Consider the following 6000-nt stretch of genomic DNA (forward strand, 5'->3'; position numbering starts at 1 on the left):
GAAGAGATATGGAGAGAGTGGGCAGCCTTGTCTTGTCCCTGATGTAAGCAGGATTGCTTTAAGTTTCTCTCCGTTCAGTTTGATGTTGGCTATAGGCTTGTTGTATATCGCCTTTACTATGTTTAGATATGTGCCTGGTATCCCTGATCTCTCCAATACTTTAAACATGAATGGATGTTGGATTTTGTCAAATGCTTTTTCAGCATCTAGGGAGATTATCATGTGTTTTTTTTCTTTCAGTTTGTTTATATGGCAGATCACATTTATGGATTTTTGTATACTGAACCACCCCTGCATACCTGGGATGAAGCCTACTTGGTCATAGTGGATGATATCTTTGATGTGTTCTTGTGTTCAGTTTGCGCGTATTTTGTTGAGTATTTTTGCATCAATGTTCATAAGGAAGATTGGCCTGAAATTCTCTTTTTTTTGTTGGGTCTTTGTGAGGTTTAGGTAGCAAGGTGATTGTGGCTTCATAGAATGAGTTTGGTAATGTTCCTTTTGTTTCTATTTTGTGGAATAGTTTGAAGAGAATTGGAGTTAGCTCTTCTTTGAAGGTCTGGTAGAATTCTGCACTGAAACCATCTGGTCCTGGGCTTTTTTTTTTTTTTTTTTTTGGATGGGAGAATTTTGGTGACAGCTTCTATTTCTTTGGGGGATATAGGACTATTTAATTGATTTACTTGGTCCTGGTTCAGCTTTGGTAAGTCAAATTGATCACAAAAATTGTCCATTTTATTTTGATTTTCAAATTTTGTGGCATACAGACTTTTGATGTAAGTCCTAATGATTGTTTGGATTTCCTCAGTGTTTGTAGTTATGTCCCTCTTTTCATTTCTGATTTTGTTGATTTGGATGTTGTCTCTCTGCCTTTTAGTTAGCTTGGCTAAGGGTTTGTTAATCTTGTTGATTTTCTCAAAGAACCAGCTCTTGGTTTCATTGATTCTTTGAATTGTTTTATTTGTTTCTAATTGATTGATTTCAGCCCTAAGTTTGATTATTTCCTACTGTCTACTTCTTTTTGGTATGTCTACTTCTTCTTTTTCTAGGGTTTTTAAGTGGACCATTAAGTTGCTTGAATGAGCTCTCTCAAATTTCTTCTTGAAGGCACTTAGTGCTATGAACTTTCCTCTTAGCACTGCTTTCATTGTGTCCCACAAGTAGTTTGGGTATGTTGTGTCTTCATTTTCATTGAGTTCTAGAAAGACTTTAATTTCTTTCTTTATTTCCTCCCTGACCCAGCTGTCATGTAGTAGCAAGTTGTTCAGTTTCCATGAGTGTGTAGGCTTTTTGCTATTTCTGTTGTTGTTGAGGTCCAGCTTTATTCCATGGTGATCAGACAGGATACAAAGGATTATTTCAATCTTCTTGTTGAGACTCGCTTTGTGGCCAACTATATGGTCTATTTTGGAGAAAGTTCCATGAGGTGCTGAGAAGAAGGTAAATTCTTTTGTGTTTGGGTGTTAGTTTCTATAACTTTTTGTTAGGTACATTTGATTCATGACCTCTGTCAGAGACATTGTTTCTTTGTTTAATTTCTGTTTTGTTGACCTGTCCTTTGTTGAGAGTGGGGTATTTAAGTCTCCCACTATTAATATGTGGGGATCTATATATGGTTTACGTTTTATCAATGTTTCTTTTACAAATGTGGGTGCCCTTGTATTTGGGGCATAGAAGTTCAGGATTGTGATGTCTTCCTGGTGGAATTTTCCCTTGATGAGTATGAAGTGTCCTTCCCCATCTCTTTTTATCAATTTTGGTTGAAAGTCTATTTTATCAGATATAGAATGGCTATTCCTGCTTTCTTCTTATGTTCATTTGCTTGGAGAGCCGTCTTCTAACACTTTATCCTCAGGTAATGTCTATCTTTGTGCCTTAGGTGTGTTTCTTGTGCAACAGATTGCTGGTTTTATTTCCACATCCATTCTGTTAGTCTGTGTCTTTTTATTGGAGAATTGAAAAATATGGAACGCTTCATGAATTTGCATGTCATCCTTGTGCAGGGGCCATGCTTATCTTCTCTGTATGGTTCCAATTTCAGTATATGTGCTGCCGAAGCGAGCACTGTTGCACATTTTCTTGAGTGCTAAATGATGTACATATTGAAATAGGCTATTGATAATTTAGAGTTCATTGGATGTGTACATTAAGTTCAGGAGAAACACTTATATTTATGAATTTTTTTAATTTGTGAATAGGGTGTGTCTTTATGTAGTTCAGCCTTTTGAATTTTTTCTCATGCTATTCAATGCTATTTAACAATTATTCCATAGTCATCTTATGTGCTTTATTGATATTGTTCTGAGGTTCTTAATATTTTGACAGTTATAAATATACCGTTCCTCTTAACCTGAGCCTGCGAAGACTTTGCTTATTTCTTTTTTTAATTAAATTTTTATTTTTTATATTAATTACAGTTTAGTTACTTTGTATCCCAGATGTAGCCCCCCTCTCTCATTCTCTCCCAATCCCTCTCTCCCTCATCTCCTCCCTTCTCCTCTCTGAGTCCACTGAAAGGGGAGGTCCTCCTCCCCTTCCATCTGACCCTAGCTTTTCAGGTTTCTTCAGGATTGGCTGCAATATCTTCCTCTGTGGCCTAGCAAGGCTGCTCCTCCCTTATGGGGAGTGGAGGAAGGTCAAAGAGCCAGTCACTGAATTCATGTCAGAGACAGTCCCTGTTCCCCTTACTAGGGTAACCCACTTGGATACTGAGCTGCCATGGGCTTCATCCGTGCAGGGGGTTCTAGGTTATATCTGTTTTTGGTCCTTGGTTGGAGAATCAGTCTCAGAAAAGACCCCTGTGCCCAGATATATTAGGTCCTTGTGGAGCTCTTGTCCTTTCCCCCTTCTTTTATATGATTCCCTGCACTTTCTCCAAGGTTTGGTTATGAGTCTCAGAATCTGCTTTGATACACTGCTAGGTAGAGTCTTTCAGAGGCCCTCTATGATAGGCTCCTGTCCTGTTTCTTGTTTTCTCCTACTTCCAATGTCCATCCCATTTGTCTTTCTAAGTGAGGATTGATCATTTTACCCTGAGTCCTTCTTCTTGTTTAGCAACTTTATATTTACAGATTGTAATATATTTATCCTGTCTTTTAAGTCTAGGATCCACTTATAAGTGAGTATATACCATGTGTGTCTTTCTGCTTCTGGGACACTTATATCTTCTTTATTTTTTCCAACTTAGATAATCATTATAAACATATTTAGTGCTGTTTAAAAAACCTAATAACTCTCTATCTACTTTCCCTTTCTTACATTTTATGCCAGATAATTAGAAGCAATAACCAACTCTTTAACTTCTTCCTCTCTATCCAAAGTCAACCCTTTCTTAGTCTGTCATGATTTTTGTTTTTCTCATCACTACGTTATATCTGCTCTGGAAGTGGGACTCCTGATGATTAAAGCCAGAATGTACTTTTTCAAAGTTCTTATGTTGCTACTCTGAATTATAAGACATTGTTAATAATAGCATCAATAGGATCAACAGTAATTATAACCTTTAACTATATCATTGATAAATCAATAGTATCTAAGAGTATACTCAAGGGATAGCACTTGGTATCTCCTGTTTTTCAAACTAGATATGATGTTATTCAATCTTTGTCCAAGATCATGCTAACTTCTACAGATGATTACTGCACTAACCTAAATCCTGTGAAATATTAATTTCTGGACACTTATTCATCTACGGCTCTCTTTCTGTCCATACAGACCTTTTCTTCATAATCTTTTTTTTTTCCTCCATCGTCCATGTCTTCAATCTAGTACCCCCTAAGGTCCTCTCACCAATCTTCTCACTCTCCCTATCCCTGCCTCTGTGATTATGTAGCTGCCGTTCTCTCCACCAACTTCTTTCCATCTGGGACTTAGTATGAGCCTCTCTTACATCTATTGAGTAGTGAGTGAATGCATCAATGAGTCGGTATTTCACATCTGCTGGGTTGTGTTTTTAGCCCATTTCTCAGCAGGTTGGGATATTTAAAACCAACTTCTGTCTTCATTGAATGGAATCTGCATACCTCAGCTATACAGTTGCAAAACTGAGTTTCTGCTTCTTTTCTTACAACCCTATTTCTCCTTCTGCATATTTTATCCTGGTTAAAAGCACCAACATTCTTCCATTGAATCATTCTAGAAATCTGGCAGCTGCAGAACTCTATCATGCCAGCCTTATATGCCTTTTCTGCTAGAGCATCTATATGTTTTTAATTCTTCTCTGTTTTTAATTGTTCCCTGATGCTTTCATTTTAAACCCAACTATATACTTAATATGTTGTGATTTGATGAACTGTTATAGAAGGAATAATTTAATTGTATCTTCTATCCTTGAAGGCAGATTGACTATTTTCTCATGGCAAAAAAATAATAATAATAATAATCTGATTGACCTGCTTGTTGATCACTTCCCCCTGAGGGGGGAGCAGCCTTACCAGGCCACAGTAGAAGACAATGCAGCCACTTTTGATGAGAACTGATAGACTAAGATCAGAAAGAAGAGGAGAACCTCCCCTATCAGTGGACTTGGGGAGTGGCATGCATGCAGAAAGGGGAGGGAGGGTGGGATCGGGAGGGGAGGAGGGAGGGGCTTATGGGGGGGATACAAAATGAATAAAGTGTAATTAATAAAAAATTAAAAAAAGTAATCATTTCAATTTAATGCCTGATTGTTAATGCCAAAAATTGGAGAAGAAAGACCACTGATGCAAATCATCATGGTCAAATTAATTGAAGCATGCAGTTACTTAAAGTAGGCTTCTTTATTTATGTGAACATACTGCCTCCTGCTAAGACAGTGTTCTTAGTATTGAACACTTAGTGTTCTAAGGCTAGTATTGAGCAAGTAGAAAACAAGGTTTTTATAGTTCAGAGGTCGGGTGTTTCCTAATGGGAAATTTGGCTGGGACAAAGGAGCAGAACATATGTATAACAAGTTAGCCATAATGGCCTCCTGAAATATAGACAAGGTTGCAAGGTGAGCATAACATGGTAATCATAAGAACAGATAGGCATAACAAGGTAGTCATAGGTGATCATATAACCTTTTGAAACTAAGGTAAGGTTGACGATGGTTATAAACAACTTTCTGATATAAAGGAATGGTTGCAATTTCCGGAAAAGTCAGTACAGAACCATTTGTAGTTAAGGTTACAGGTAAGGCATAACCCAATCCTTGAGAATTGGAGATTTAATCACAAATATTAATGAACTTAGTTTGTCTTTACTATAAGATGGCTTTTATGCCTATGATGGAGGCAAGATGGTTCATCATTTTGATATTGTCTAAGAAAGGGACATATATATCCATTTCCTAAATTTTGTTCAATGCCTAAATAATTATAGGAAATAGAGTTGAAGAATTGGTATGCAAATACTTTGGAACTTAGTAAAGATTTTCCTAATTTCTCTTTGCAATTTTCACAAAAATATTTGGCTGGAAATACTGAACTATGCACTTCATTGAAATCAACTTGGGAACAGTTAAATATTGAGATGTTGTCACCTCAGTCCTTCCAAATAAAGTCTCATGATATCCTCATGGCAGGAGTCTCTGTGTAGCTTCTGTGAGGTCTTCTTGAGATGTGTCTCAAGCTAGAGGGGTAAAAACTAAGGTTGCAAAGTTAGAACAAAAACTTTTGCACCAAACATGTTGAAATGAATAATTTTCTTCACCATGATGCAGCTGTATTTAGAGACACAGAAAATCCTGGCAGATATTCATCCCTTAGGAGAGTGCCTTATGAAATGTATCCTTCTTTCTTTCTTTCTTTCTTTCTTTCTTTCTTTCTTTCTTTCTTTCTTTCTCTCTCTTTCTTTCTTCCTCCCTTCCCTCCTCCCTCCCTCCCTCTTTCTTTCCTTCCTTCCTTCTTTCTTCCTTCCTTCCTTTCTTTCTTTCTTTCTTTCTTTCTTTCTTTCTTTCTTTCCTTCCTTCCTTCCTTCCTTCTTTCCCTTTCTTTCTTTCTTTCTTTCTTTCTTTCTTTCTTTCTTTCTTTCTTTCTT

At 37.0% G+C, this 6000-nt stretch overlaps 1 protein-coding gene and 1 non-coding gene across 5 annotated transcripts in view; one reads left to right on the top strand and one right to left on the bottom strand.

Moving 5' to 3' along the window:
- Grm1 (glutamate metabotropic receptor 1) overlaps positions 1 to 6000 on the top strand; it is a 607848-nt gene that overhangs the window by 85811 nt on the left and 516037 nt on the right. The window lies entirely within an intron of this gene.
- LOC129692655 (U6 spliceosomal RNA) lies at positions 1959 to 2065 on the bottom strand. The gene has a single exon (XR_008722746.1). It is a non-coding gene; the product is annotated as a U6 spliceosomal RNA (small nuclear RNA).

The sequence above is a fragment of the Psammomys obesus genome, unplaced genomic scaffold (genome assembly GCF_907164565.1).
Source record: "Psammomys obesus unplaced genomic scaffold, mPsaObe1.curated_primary_1811, whole genome shotgun sequence".
In the NCBI taxonomy this organism is placed as follows: Eukaryota; Metazoa; Chordata; class Mammalia; order Rodentia; family Muridae; genus Psammomys; species Psammomys obesus.